General features: G+C 40.7%; 1 long non-coding RNA gene across 1 annotated transcript; it reads left to right on the top strand.

Moving 5' to 3' along the window:
• The first annotated feature begins 951 nt into the window (after positions 1-951).
• On the top strand, positions 952-14,877 carry LOC140524702 (uncharacterized). Its single transcript, XR_011973803.1, has 3 exons — positions 952-1,466; positions 14,533-14,680; positions 14,761-14,877. It is a non-coding gene; the product is annotated as an uncharacterized lncRNA (long non-coding RNA).
• Positions 14,878-15,355: the final 478 nt, after the last annotated feature.

Here is a 15,355-nt window from a genome sequence, read left to right as displayed (position 1 = left end):
GGCCACTCTCTATCCATCACAATAAGTTTGTATGTTTTGTATTTATTTACCCATGTATACCATGTTTCTTCTCAAGTGTAATGGAAGTGACTGTAGGGCAGGGATAGATTCCTTTTTGTCTTTGTATCTTCATCCTTTAGGATGTTTCCGGCACCTTGTAAGCATTTGATAAATGCCATTGAGTTGAAACAAAAATCTGAACTGTTTTTTATATGGAATTCCTGACTCAAAGGTTTGAATCCCAAATTCTCCCTCCCTCTCTCTGTCTCTCTCTGTCTCTCTCTCTCTCTCTCTCCCTGCCCACAGGTTCCACAGAATGGACAGTTTAGGAACACCAGACCAGAAGCCAAGTGGACTCTCCTTTTATAAACTGGACTATAGGAAGCCTCAGAAGTTGAGAGAGAGAGAGAGGGAGAGAGAGAGAGGGGAGAGAGAGAGAGAGAGAGAGAGAGAGAGAGAGAGAGAGAGAGAGAGAGAGAGAGAGAGAGAGAGAGAGAGGGAGGGAGGGAGGGAGGGAGGGAGGGAGGGAGGGAGGGAAGGAAGGAGGGAGGGAGGGAGGGAAGGGGGGGGGGAGAAGGAGACTGGTGCCCTCTTCAGAGTTATTGGCAGCAGCTGCTGCTTCATTGCCACCCAGATCAGTTGCTTTGCTTCCTAATTGTGGTAACAGATGACTCCTGTTGGCTCTCCCACCAAGTTCCTGTTTCTGTCTAAAAGATCCCTCTGGCTCTAATCTCACTGCAGCAGAAAGAAAACTGACGTATTTTGAGCCTAACGAAGGACCAAACATTTCCGAGGTCAAGTTACCACTTTGCCCCACTTTCATGTGTTCTTGTTGATGAGAACTTAATTGCCTCCAGTGATATTCCAGAATCCCATCATCAGAAGGTTTACGATATCAAACATTCTTTACGTGTGTGGTAACAATGACAAACACAACCCTCCTCCCAACCAAAGGAGGGGGAGGCTTCCAGACAGGTCTTCTTCTATGGGGTAGAGGGGCAATGCCTTGATGAGAAGCTGGTGATCCAGAACTTCTTTAGTAATCTCAAACGAGGTAGTAATGGTCAGACTAAGAAGTAACTTCCCTGCTGTGGTTGAGGCCAGAGAATGAATATTTATATAATTTTGAACTATTCTTCCTAATTAAACTCACTTTTGAGCATTGGGTCCTCAGAGGGCAGCTGTTCCCTTTGTTCAAGGGATAACCCTGTGAGTCTGCATGCCTACCACCTTAGTGCCTGAACTCCGAGTGATGTGCTTCATATTAATAGTCATTCAGTAGATAAAATCACCTTGGATATCCCACGAAGAAGAATTGCAAGAGAGAAAAGAGCCTGGAAAATGTGGGTTGAAACATTTCATTGATCTGGTCCATTGAATGGTATTCACACGAAGTTCCATCTTCTTTCTCCTCACACCAACGCTTCAAGAGCATCCCAGTTAAGGCTGGCACTCCTCCTAAAGAGGTATCATGTCTCCAGCTTCTGGTTCTATCTTTCTTCTTCAGGTGATGGTAAATCCATATAATCTATTCCCCAACCCACCCCATGTCTAAAGTGAAGCGCCTTACTATGTCCAGGGTAAAATGGCCCTGATTATCATAAAGGATCATTGATTTTAGTATTACTGACTTGTTTGCTTCTTCTGTAGAAATTTCTGTGTGGCCCCCCTTCCAATAGCCATAACAGACTGGAATGGAAAAAATTGTTTGGAATACGGTGCATTCTGAGTGGTGTACTGAAGAGGTTTGGAGTCAAGCCTGGGTTCGAATTCTGACTCTACCACTTACCAACTCTGTGAAATTGCCCAAATCTCTTTTCTTCTCAGAACTTCAGTTTCTTGGTTTGTAAAATGAATTCATTCTTACTGAAAGTGTTCAAGCAGAGGCCTGGTGGCTGCTTACAGATTGTTAGAGTGGAGATGCCTTCTTGGATGAGAGTTAAGTTATATGGAATTTCTCTTTCATGACTATACATATGTGCAATGGGTTTTGTTTTTTTTTACCTTCTCAATGGGCGGTGGAGGGGAAGGAGAAAAAGAGAGAATTCAGAATTGAAAATAAAATTGAATTTTAAAAAGCTAAAAATTACTTAAAGTTAAAAAACAACAACCATATTGAATTGAATTAGATGGCCACTGAGCTCTTTCTAACTCTCAAATTCCTTTTATGAATCTGGCACAAAGAATAATTTTCTCTTTAATCCATAATCTTTTCAAACAATTATTCATCCTCAATGATATAGAATTATTCACTCATCTTCTAAAAAACCCTAACATTTTAAAATTCTAATTTTAATTTACTAAATAAAACATGCATTTCTATATATTATAAAGTAGATCCGGAGAAGAAGATTCTACGTGAAAGTGAATCTTTGTTACCAATAGATTAATTTCACCTTTAAGTATGTAGTAAATTTAACATGTAATTTTCAGAGATGTCCTGTTTGTCTATGTTTCTTTCTTGACTTCCTTGTGTTCTCTGCTGTGCATTAAAAAAAATGTCTCCATGTTACTCTTTCCTCTCTTTTTCTTTTCTCAATCTCATTCCTTCCCTCTTCTTCTTCCTATTCATAATAATGCAGATGATAATGATAGCTAGTATTTCTGTAGTCCTTTAAGGTTTGTAAAACATTCTACATGTTATCTCATTTGTATATATGTTTTCTCTTCTGTCTCCACTGTGGGGAAAAAGAAAGGAAAACAAAATTCATATAGAAAATTTAATCACTTCTCTTCAATGAATTACCTGTGTGTTCATCTGGACCTAGTTTAAGTAGATATTATCCCAAGAAGGGGCCAACAGACAAGTCCACATTATCACAGGAAGATTCAATAAATGTCTCAAGCACAGAGTCACTTCCCTATAAGCTCATCGAATTGATCAGTTTCCCTTGTTTAACACCAACACGAGAAATATTTGTTTGTGATTTGGGGAAAATTTCTTGATTTGTTTCACATATTTTCCTCCCTTCTTTTTCTTCTCATCCTCTTCCTCTTCCTTTTCCTCTTCTTTCTCTTCCTCCTCCTCAAAAAAATCCCACAAAAATCCAAACCCACCAAAAATAAAAAACAAAAAAGCAACCCAACCGCAACTCAGAAAAATCTCCCACTAAGATACAAAAGTATAGCAAGAATGGTGTTTTCTCTAGCCTTCCTCCTGCAGCCTGCATACAGCCTGCCACTTACTGCAGGGAATATGGAAACAGGGGCGATGATGTGGAAGGATATTGCCCAGAATTGAAGAGGCATTCACCCACACTATTGAGTCAGATGTGGAGTAATTTATGCTCCTGTTTTATATGGTTCTAGCAAAGGTAATCGTCATGACTAGCTCTGAAATACTCCTTGGATCTGTGCTTCATTTGTTAGAATCTTGCCACCATACCACTGCATTCCTCTTGAGTCCCAGGGAGTAGAGTGCTATGTGGTGGCATTTAAAAACCTTCATAATGACATTATGAGGCAATCAGGGCAAGTATTATCTTTCTGATTTTTACAGTGAAGAAACTGAGGCTTGCCCAGCCTCACCCAGATAATAAATGATAATATTGGAGATTTCAGTCCAATGCTTTTTGTGTCCAAGAACAGGGTGGCCAATCCAATTTAATCCAACAAACATTCATTAAATGCCCTACTGTGTCCGATGAACTATGCTGACTGAGATACAAAATGAAGACCAGCGTCTGCCTTTATGGGATGTGTTCTGCTGGGGTAGGTGTAATCTGTAAATGGATAAATGGATAGTGATGATTTCAGGAGGTACAAAGCACTAATAGGTGTGTGTGTGTGTGTGTGTGTGTGTGTGTGTGTGTGTGTGTGTGTGTGTGTGTGTGTGTAGAGTTTCAAGAAAAGCTTTTTGCTTGACCTTGAATTTTAAAGACACCTAGGGATTATAAGAGGCAGAAAGGGGAAGGAATTGCATCCCAGGAATGGGGAGGGGCAGACTGTGCAATAGGGGCTCAGTTTGGGGAAGGGAAAGCAGGCTAGAATACAGACTGAGTGAGGGGAGCAAGGATGACTAAGACTGAAAAGGTAAGTTGGAGTCAGGCTGAGAATGGTTTTCAATGCCAAGATGAGGCATTAGGAAACAGGAAAGGATTAGCTCTGGAATGGACCTCTTCTCTCTTTAAAAATCCACCAACAGACAAAGAGCACACAGAACCTTTGTGAAAGTCACCCCTGAGACTAAGCGAATGATCTGACCCCAAGCTGGATTATTTGACTAATTATGGCAAAAGACATTCAGCTCTATGAGATCTCACATTATATCTGCTGGGAATAGCTATGCTTGTCTCTATCTATCATTTTTAAGGAACAGAGGGGCAAAGATGGGCCAGGAAAGTTGGAGACCATGCACCCTTTAGGAGTTACATATGAGAGTAACGAAACGAATTAAAAACAAATACAGATGCTGGTTTTCAGAGCCATCTTCATCATTTCCCCTCAAGAAATTAGGCTTCATCAATAACCCAAGGGACCACTCCATTTAATTAGCAAGCCATTCTGGTGTGTGGCTATAAGAAATCTCCACTAAGCTTCCTGTACAGTCATGTGCCTGGCTGCTTTATATCCAGTCTAGCCATTGTCTGCCCTAAGGCATTGACCGATGCGGAATGGACCCATCTTTCTATCCTCACCTCTGCTCTCTCAGCCAGGCTCACTCCCATTTCCCCCAGCACCTCCCCGAGTCACAATAATTCTGTTTGCCTGGGCTCACCAGCGCCCTGGCATACGTCTGGAAGATTTCATGCTAATGAAAGGGTTTCTTGATTAGGTTACACTGTTACTGTAAATGTTCCCTAATTATCTATGTTATGGTAGGAATTTGAAAAAGTATAAATTGAGTGTCTTGCATAATTTATAAAACCTGAATGTTTCCTAATTAGTTCGGTTAGGTTAATGATAGTGCTGTCTCATTTTTCCAGAGCCCCTGGTAACGACCTTTACCCTCTCTATTTCTAACATTTTCTTTTAATTTAAAAAAAAAGACCAAAAAAAGAAAAGAAAGGCAGGCAGGAAGGAAGAGAACAAGGAAGTAGGGAATCAGGCAAAAGGGAAGGAAGAAAAAAAGGAAGGAAAGAGAGAAAGAAAGAAGAAAAAAGGAAGAAAAGGGAAGGAAGAAAATATGGAGAAAAGGAAGAAAGAAGAAAAGGAAGGAAGGGGAAATGGAAGGAAAGAAATATGGAAAAAAGAAAAGAACTGAGGCAAAAAGAAAGGAAAAAAGGAAGGAAGGAAGAAAAGAAAGAATGAGGGAAGGAAAGAAACAAAGAGGGAACCACAGCTTGGAATCTTTACCAACTTACTCCTTTTGGGTCTCTTAGGAAGTCCTAAGGCCTTGGAAAATGTCAACAATTTTTGCATGTACCTAATGTCCTTTCCCCAAAGTAAAGAAGCACCTTGCTTTCTGCTGGGAAGAGGAAGGACCTCCTTCAGACAGACAGGCCAAAGGATGTTAGCTAAGTACATTCTTGCCATGTTCTCACAGTCATTCTGATTGGGGTGAACACAGACAGCATGAGATGTGAAAATGGTGGGGGGGGTACGTGGGGGAAACCTCTCTCAAAAGGATTCTAAAATAACATTTTGCATCCTCAAGTAATTCCCAGCTCTCCCTGGCAACCATTCATTTCTTCCCAACAGCAGAAATTTGCAATATGAAAGTGGATTGGCTTCCCACTCCCTGGAGGCCCCTGTATCTCTTCATCCAGCGCCTTGGGTAAAAAGCAATGCATACGTTTACAATATAAATGTGATTTAATCGACCTCCCTGTCAGCCAGAAATGGCAAGCATATCAAACAAGTCCAAGATGTTAGAAAGAAAAACCATAAATTATTCCAGTGATGAGTTTCTGAGCAGCATTTTAGACTACTAGATGATGCTATATAAGGCTGCTCCTTGAAACAATAATTAAGATAATTCTCTATGACAAGGAGAAAAATGTTGGGCTTTGTATGAAATGTGCTTTATGTTAGTTGTGTGAATGCTTGGTATTGATTAGCACAGGCCCCTCTGTCTTACCAGGGCACAGGCTGAAATTAATTGAATGATGTGACTTTTCTTGAAGCCTTATTTACGGGACACGCCTTCTGGAGCCCATGCAGCGAGGGCTGACCTCTCGTTCTCGGAATTGATATGTTCCTTTGGAAGCAGCTGGGGAAACATAGACACAGGCACACAAACCAGCCTTGTCACCAGCAGCATTGTTAGCCCCCTTTAACAGACTTGTCTGCCTTGCATCTAGGCTCTGTGGTCTGGGGCTGGTAAACATCTTCCTTTGGAAGCCTGGCTCGCCCCACTCCTAAGACAAGAGCTAGCCAACACTGATTCCTTCTTTCTTCCTCTGGGGCGGTGGTTTGGGGCACGTCCTGGAATGGTGCTGCCACAAATGGGGTCCTTGTCTCCCCCTTCCTCTTCTACCAATTATGGGCATAACAGAAACACAAAAGGGGTCTGTTTCCAGTCTCTCCTCCCTTTCCTCCCCTTCTTCCTCTTAGCTGTCTCCTACATCTATTTTTCTTTCCCAAGGATCATCAAATTCTTGTTTTTTTTTTTTTTAATAAGTTACTCTCCTTCTTCAGCTCTCTCACTTTCCCTCCTTCAATACTCAGCTCTGACCCTCCCCTCATTTTTTTTTTTTGGCAGGGGCCCTTTTCCTTTCTCCCATCTACTACCTCCCCTTCTCAGATTAGCATCCACATTCTCAGTATCTGTTATATGGACCCAGTTGTTTCCACATTTGTCTCCCCCATTAGAATGCGAAGTTCTCGAGGGTATAGATTCTTTTTTCTTTTTCATCCCCCCCCTTATATCCTAGCACTTAGCTCAATGTCTGACATGTCATAAGCACTAAATAAATGCTTGTGAGCTGTATGACTGACTCCTTACTTTCTCTGTGACCTATTTCATTCAGAAGACAAACAGGGTCTCCGGCGCTGTGAGCTGACAGAACATTTTTGTGAGGCATGGCCACCACAAAGATCATTCCCAATTTATTAACTGGAGAAGCCAGGGGAGAGTGAAAGGAAGGAGCTGACCTGGAGTTGCCCAGATATGTCTGAGCCCTGCTTATTCCTGACTCCTGGACCTTCTTCCAAAGCCATAACTAGGGGCGGGTGATCATAGATTTGTCCCAGACTGCCAAACTGACACAGAGCTAACAGTGCTCGGCAATCCTTCAGTACCTGGGCTAAATACCTTCCCTTTCTGACCTGGTCCCTCCGCAAAATGAAATAGTCCCTGTCCTTGTATTGCATTGAGGGGAAAAGCCGGTTGTGAGGAAAACATAAGATAATTGTGGATTGTAAAAATCTGGAAACTGGATACATTAAAAGTCATAGATACACTATAACTCTAAATAATAACCAACATTAATATGGTGCCTACTATGTGCCAGGCACTGTGCTGAGTCCTTTACCATATTTCATACGATTCTCACAACACTGGGGGGTAGGCACTATTATTACCCCCATTTTACACTTGAGGAAACTGAGGTTGAGAATGGACAAGTGACAGAGCTGGCAAGGGGCTGGATTTGAACTCAGATCTTCCCTGACTCTAGCACTCCATCCACCGTGCTACCTAGCTTCCTCTTAATTTATCAATCATTCTCCAAGATAATAGGATTCAAGAGAAGAGTTTTGATGGAGGTAATAATAATAACCAGAATTTATATAACACTTCATAGATATCAGGCACTGTGCTAAGTGCTTTACAAGTGTTATTTTACTTGATCCTCACAACAACCTTGGAAAGTAGGTTCTGTTATTATTCTCGTTTTATAGGGGAGGAAACCGAGGCAAACAGAGGTTAATTGAGTTGTCCAGGGTTACACAGCTAGTAAGTGTCTGAGGCTAGGTTTAAACTCAGGTCTTCCCAACTCCAGGTCCAGTGCTCCATTCTCTGTATCTCTTTAATTCTTTATTCTCTGTGCCTCTAAATTTAAGAGTCATGCTCTAAAGGAATGGAACACAAGATAAGAGCATTTTGACGGGGGTAGGGTGGTGAGGGAAGGTCTTGCACATTAAGATCCTGTATAAGAGGGCAAGCTGAACCAGGATGCCAGGGAGGAACCCTTGAGCAGGGCTGGGGGCATCGAGGACATCATTGACTAGCTTATCAGAAGGCTGTTGAAAAGGTGGAGAAAGCCCTGGAGATAACCATCCTGCTCTCTGACTGTGCCTGAGCTGGTGGCACAGTCTTCTTTCTCCACTGAAAAGATGTTCAGTCAACCACCTTTACTGGTGCCTTGAGATCCTTTTGAGTGATCACTATGTGCCATATGCCCCATAAGTAATCAGCTAGTATTTGTTGAGTACCAAATCTGGAAGAATGGAAAGGCTGAGGACCTAGTTTCAAATACGTATCACAACTTTGTGACCTTGGGCAAGTCACTAAACCACTTTGGGCCTTAGTTTCCCTACCAAAAGGAGTAAAACTCAATGTTCTTTAAGGTCCCTTCTATGATCTATGGTTCTATGATTTAAAAATGAAAGGTATGCTCCTTCTTTCAAAGAGTTACATTCTATTTGGGGAAATGAATGTGGAAAAAATTTTTAAATTTAATTTAAAATTTTAATAGGTCCCTGACATCAATGCATTGTTAGGGTTCAGAGGAGAATGAGAACAGTGTAAGCCTGACATGGGACAGGAGCACTGTAAACATTTGTTGGATGAATAAATGACCTGGGATAAAATAATTAAGCTTCAGAGATGGAAAGAAACTTATAGTTCTTTGAATTCAATATGTTCTTTTTCCAAATGAGGAAACTGAGGGCCCAGAGAAGGGAAATTATTTTTCCAAAGACTACAAAGCTAATGGGTTCCAAAAAGAGGACCAGTTCTGTCCTGGTGTCTTCCTGTTACAGCGTACAGAAACAAAGTGACCGAATCTGATTTGCAAGAGTCCTCTGAGGCTACCTTCTTACTGCCAGATAGTGCAGTGAGAATAGATCTAGAGGCAGGAAAACCTGGAGTCAAACCCAGCCTCTGACACTTAGAAGCTGTGTGACCCTGGACAAATCACTGAACTATTGTCTGCCTCAGTTTCCTCAGCTGTAAAATGGGGATAATATCTCACATGCCTCCCAGGGTTGTTGGGAGGATAAAAAAATGAGATAATATTTGTAAACCTCAAGGGGCTATATAAATGCTGCTGCAGCTGCTGCTATTACTGAACAATGAACTACTTTACAGCACACCCAATGAGTGGTTGGTCATCAGGCTTTTGCTTGAAGGCCTCTACTTATGGGGAAACTGGGCAGCCCACTCACTTCTGGAGGGCCCTCAACCTCAGGAAGTCTGGAAATGCTTCACAGAAGATGTGAGCCTTGACTTTGTCCTGGAATTGCATGAGAAGAGTGAATGAAAGGAGAGAGAGATGTATTATTCCTTATTCCATTCATAGATGGGTCATTTTGCTCCTGTGATAGGTCATTGTTTCAAAGCAACAGCTCCATGGAGGGCAGTGTTTGTCTGCCCCTTAATCGTGTCTTGTCCCTCAGTGCATTTTGGCCACAGCTTTCCACAGGACATTTTGTTCTATCATTTCTATCAGAACTTGTCCCTCATTGTCACAACATTCCCTTTCCACTGCTGTTGCTGTACAAGCAAGGTCTACTTTGAGGTCCATATTATCCAACCAGATGACTCATCCTGGATCCTGGTGACATTATCTATGGACATCAAAGATATGCTCCCCCTTTCAATGGATTTAACACCTAGCTCACAATATTCCTCTCCACTACAACTACCTTCATACTAGGGGAATTCAACATAGATGGTGATGTTTTCCCAAATACTTCACAATTCAATCAACCTATCCGTAAACATTTATTAACTGCCATTGTGCTAATTCTTAGTCTACTTTCCTTTCTTGCCCTAAACCTCTACTCCATATCAACTACATATAGGGATAGTCATATCTTTAATGTTGCTATCACCTAGATATGTTTTATTTCCATGTTAGTGAACCCTGAAATTCCTTTATTTCACAATCTCTAGTTATTATATCTTTTCTTAAGTTGTATGACACAACTCTTTTCTTTGAACTTGTTCAGTTGTTTTAGTTGTGTCTGACTCTTCATGACCCCCTTTGGGGTTTTCTTGACATAGATACTGGAGTGGTTTGCCATTTCCTTCTTCAGTTCATTGTGCAGATGGAGAAACTAAGGAAAACAGGCTTAAGTGACTTGACCAGGATCACACAGCTAGTGTCTGAGGTCAGATTTGCTCTCAGGAAGATGAGTCTTCCAGACCCCAGGCCTGGTACTCTAACCACTAGACTACTTAGTTGCCTATATTCAGTTATTTCAGTCAAGTCCAACTTTTCGTGATTCTCCCATTTTTTTTGGCAGATGCTGATATGGTTTGCATTCCCTTCTTTTTACAGATGAATAAACTAGGCAAACAGTATTAAGTGACTTGCCTAGGATCACATAGCTAGTAAGTGTCTGAGGCTGGATTCGAACCCAGGAAGATGAGTCTTCCTGACTCCAGCCCCAGCATTCTATCTGTTATGTCACCTAGCTGCCCTTACATTCAATTCTTTCACTCCTAAATACATTTCAGGCCCTCATTGCTCTAGCTATACTTTTCTCCCTTCCAAATTTTGACTTTTTTGATGAACCAGTTTAATTCCACATGACCTTCTTCTCTCAAATCTCATGTATCCTTGTCCTATCGCCGCTGATCATGTCTGATCAAATCCTACTTTTGCATTACCCTTATCCTCTGGTTCCTTTATTGCTATTCATGCTGTTAAATGGTGCTGAAGGAAAGCCACAAAATTGTTATGTCAACGTCCACTACAAATTCATTATCTAATCTCCAATGGGCCCTTGCTGCAGCCACACAATTCTTCTATCCCTCCTTAATTATATTCTTTGTCTCATCACAAAAGCATTTCTGAACCTTTTCTTTTTCCTTAATCTTTCCATGGTGTTGCCTTACCCTACCCTCTCAGCTGAGAACCTTGCCTCATCATTTATTGAAAAAACAGGCCATTTGCTGAGAGCTCCTACTTCTCCTCACCTCCTACCCCTTGACAACATCCTCCATTGTCTTCTTCTTCATGCCAGTTTTTGACAAAGAAGTATCCCTCTTTGTCAAGGACAACCCCAATCTATGCAAATCTGATTCCATTTCTCTGCCTTCCCATCTTCTCCACAAACTGCCCTTTCTATCATCCCAACTTTATAATCTTATAATTATATTTACAGTATATAAGATTTATAAACATACAAATAAAATATTAATCAAAATAGGAATAAATATAAAAAATAAAAATAAAATTAAAAATATATTTATATGTATAAGACTTATATAATCTTGTAATTACATATATTTCAGTATATAAAGATTATAATCGGTATAATCAGTTTCTCCCTATCTACTTATTCCTTCCCTGCTGTCCACACACTCATCCATGTATCCTCCATCTTTAAAAAAAAGCCTTCATTAGACTCTACCATCTTCATTAGCTGTTGTTCTGTATTTCTCTTCCCTTCTCAGATACACTGTTTGAAAAAGTCATCTATGTAAGGTATTTTTATTTCTCTCCTCTCTCAACAAACCCCCCTCCAAGTCTGGCTTCTGACCTCATCATTCAACTAAAATTGCTTTCTCCAAAGTTACCAGTGATCTCTTAATTGCCAAATCTAATGGAATTTTCTCAATACTTACCCTTCTTGACCTCTCTGTAGCACTTGATACTTGATTACTTCCCCTTCTTTGATATTGTCATCTCTTTGGGTTTTCACAACTTGTGGCTTTTCCTTCTACCTGTCTGATTGCTTCTTCTTAGACTCTTGCTGGATCTTCATCCATGTGTCATCCCTTAGCTGTGAGTATACACCAAAGATTACTTCTTGGACCTCCTCTTTTCTTTCTACATTATTTTTCTTTGTGACTTCTTCAGTTCAGTTCAGTATGGATAAAGCTATTATGCCAGTGGTGATAACCCCCAAATTTATACATATATACACACACACACATACATAAATGTGTATGTATGTATGTATGTATATATGTACATATATATCATATATATATTTAGCAATGATCTCTCCTTTGGCCTCCAGTCTTACATCATCTTATGGTGATGGTGGTAGTAAGGTGGGAAAGCATTCCAGACAGAGGGAACAGCCACTGCAAAGGCATGGGGACTATCATGTACAAAGAGTAACAAGTACACCAAAATAGGTGCTTCATGGAGTATGTAGAGAGGAGTGGGACTTGGGACATTTGGACCATTTGACATGGGACATTTCAAGCTTGATGTTCTGTGTAGACTCTCTCCAGTGACACCATTTTCAGAACCATGCTTCTCCCCACTCCTACCTGTTCTCTCCTTGGACTTTACTTCCTTGTCCACTTTGTTTCTTTCCTTTCCTCCCATTTCCAGATCTCCAGAACACCAATCTCTCTCTCTCTCTCTCTCTGTGTCTATATCTATATGTTTTCCTTCATTAGTAGATAAATTCCTTCTTGGTTGCTTGTATTCATATCTCTGTTGCTTAGCATAGTACCTGACACTTAGTAAGTGTAATAGTAAATTGTAATAAATAAGTGTAATAGTAAATTGTAAATAGTAAATGCATTTCTCTCTATCTAGGCATCTCGAACATAGCATGTTCAAAACAGAACTCATTATCTTTGCCCCCCAAACCCAACTCTATTCCAGAATCCCCTATGATTGTCGAGGATGTCACCATCTTACCAGTCACCTAGATTTGCCACCATTGTGTCGTCCTCAACACCTTGATCTTAACTCATCTCATACAGCCCACAAGGTGTGGAATATCTTGTGGTTTCTGCCTCCATAAAATCTTTCATGTATGTCACTTCTCTTCATTCTCCATCATCACTCTAGTTTAGGCTATCATCTCCTCTTGCCAGGACTTTTGCAATAGTCTCCATATTGGTCTCTCTACCTCAAGCCTTTCCTCATTCCCATTCACCAAATGATTTTCCTCAAGTATACATCTGCTTATATCACACTTTTCCATTCCCCTTCCTCATTTGATAATCTCCAATGGGTTCCTATTGCCTCTAGGACCAAATATAAACTTTTGGTTTGATATTTAAAGCTCTTTGCAATCTGGCTCATTCCCACCCTTCCATTCTCCTAATGCATTACTCCTCTCTACATACTCTGTAATGCACCTATGTTAGCGTACTTGTTATTATTTGTACATGATGCTCCATCTCTGGTCCCCATGCCTTTGCACTGGCTGTCCCCTCTGCCTGGAATACTCTCCTGCCTTATCATCATGTCTCAGAATCCTTGGCTTTCCTTTAAGGCTCACTTCAAGAACTACTTTCTGTCTGCAGCCTTCCTCTGTGTGGTTACCTCCAATCTACTCTGTAAGTCCACACTCCATAGGCTCCTTTTTTAACATACCTGTTTGTGTACACATTGTCTTCCCTGCTAGAATGTAATCTCTTTGAGGGCAGGGACTGTTTTCCTTTTTCTTTATATCCCTGCCCTTTGCACATTGCCTGACACATAGAAAGCACTTAATAAATGTTCCTTGATTGATTGTCAGCCTCCCTGTTGCTCAGCAGGCAGAGCTCCAGTCTTTAGTGGGTTTCGTTGCTGATGATTCCTTCCTTGGGGATTGTCTGTAAATGGGGTGAGCAAAATCAACCTCCGTAGTTTGGGAGACTTTTAATTACTCTCTTTTGTACTTGGATGATTAGAATTATTCCAACTTGGGAAGGCAATTAGTAAATTATTATTATTAGTTTTCATTTGTGCAGTGCAGCTCTTTGAAGAGCCAAGTAATTCATTGTCATCTGATTAACCAGCACAGAGAGAGGCCCTGATTGCATCAAACAGCTCCAGTCCCTGAGCTAGCTCTGAAGACGCAAATGAAGAGGTTGAGAGACATGGATTTTGGATGAAAAGCTAGGAAACCATGCAGCATTCAGTACTTAACTGAACTGTCATCATCATCATGATCATTGTCGTGGTCATCATCATCTTCTTCTTCTTCTCCTCCTCCTCCTCCTGGACACCCTGGGTCTCAGTTTCCTTATCTGTAAAATGAAAGGTTGGATTCAATTATTTCTAAGTTTCTTCTAGCTCTAGCTCTATGATCCCACCATGATCTCTCTGGCCCTGAAATTCAATGAAACTGAGATTCAAAACCTCATGAGGTTTCACTATCATATTTTGATAAGGCATTGCAGTATAACTTCTGTTGAATCCCCTTAACTACTCTCTTATAAAACTAGTATATTCGTCTCTGGACCCTCTGGCTACTGACCTTGTAAAGACATCAAGAAAGCAGAGCTTTTCAGAAAATGTGGGGGGTTCTGTTCCATCCCAATCTGGCTCCAGTTTATCTTTTCAGACTTCTTTTACATCATCCCTCCCCCACCTTGCATACACCATATTCAAGTACAACTGGCCCACTGAGATGTAATTCCTGCTTCTATCACCTTCCATGTGTAGAATGTTCTTCCTTCTCATTTCTTAGCATCTTTCAATGTTTGATTTGGTGCCACCTTTTGATTTGTCCTGTTTGTAGGATGACTATGAGCCATACCCAGAGCTGGAAGACATCTTGGAGGTCACATGGTCCAACTTTTATTTTACGGGTGAAGAAAGAACATAGTGACTCTGGCATCAGTGGGTTCAAATCTCACCACTGAAGCTTACTACTTGTGTGACCTTGGGTAAGTCACTCAGTTTCTCTAGCACACAATTCCCTCATCTTTCAAATGAGAGGACTAGAAGCTTCTAAAATCTCTTCCAGATTTAGAACTACAATCATATGATCCTGTGAAACTAAGGCCCAGAAATTTAGTCAACGTCAAGCAAGTTGTAAACCATGGACCTGGGATTTGAACTTAGGTCATGAAGACTCTCCAACTCTGACACTATTGTGTATGTAATTATATTTACTTATCTGAATTTACATTTATACCTTTAGGAGAATATGAACTTTTTGAGGACAGGGATTATTTTATTTTTGTCTTTGTAACCCCAGTGAATAGTAGATCTCTAATATATGTCTGTTGAATTGTATTAAATTCTGGTTAGGACTATAAACAGTAAGATTTTTTTAAAGGATAGGACAGCATATCGAAAAGAAATTCCATTTAATAATTCTCTTAAGTGATGAGAAGTGCTCATGCTGGCCAGCTCTGGAAGGTACATTACATCTCTGAAGTGGAAGGCCTTCCCATCTTCATTAAAGCAAAGTAATGTGGTCTCACACAAAAAAGAAATAGGAAAGGCAGAAGGAAAAGGCAGTAGCTTTTCTTAAGTAACTCAAGAGGGAGCTTTGCTGGCAGACAACCAAACTGCCTGAGATCTTCACTCCTGAGCCACCAACTGCTAAAATTCTG

Source organism: Notamacropus eugenii, chromosome 1 (assembly GCF_028372415.1).
Source record: "Notamacropus eugenii isolate mMacEug1 chromosome 1, mMacEug1.pri_v2, whole genome shotgun sequence".
In the NCBI taxonomy this organism is placed as follows: Eukaryota; Metazoa; Chordata; class Mammalia; order Diprotodontia; family Macropodidae; genus Notamacropus; species Notamacropus eugenii.
Note: the sequence above shows the minus strand (reverse complement) of the source record. Positions and strands in the feature narration are given on the sequence as shown.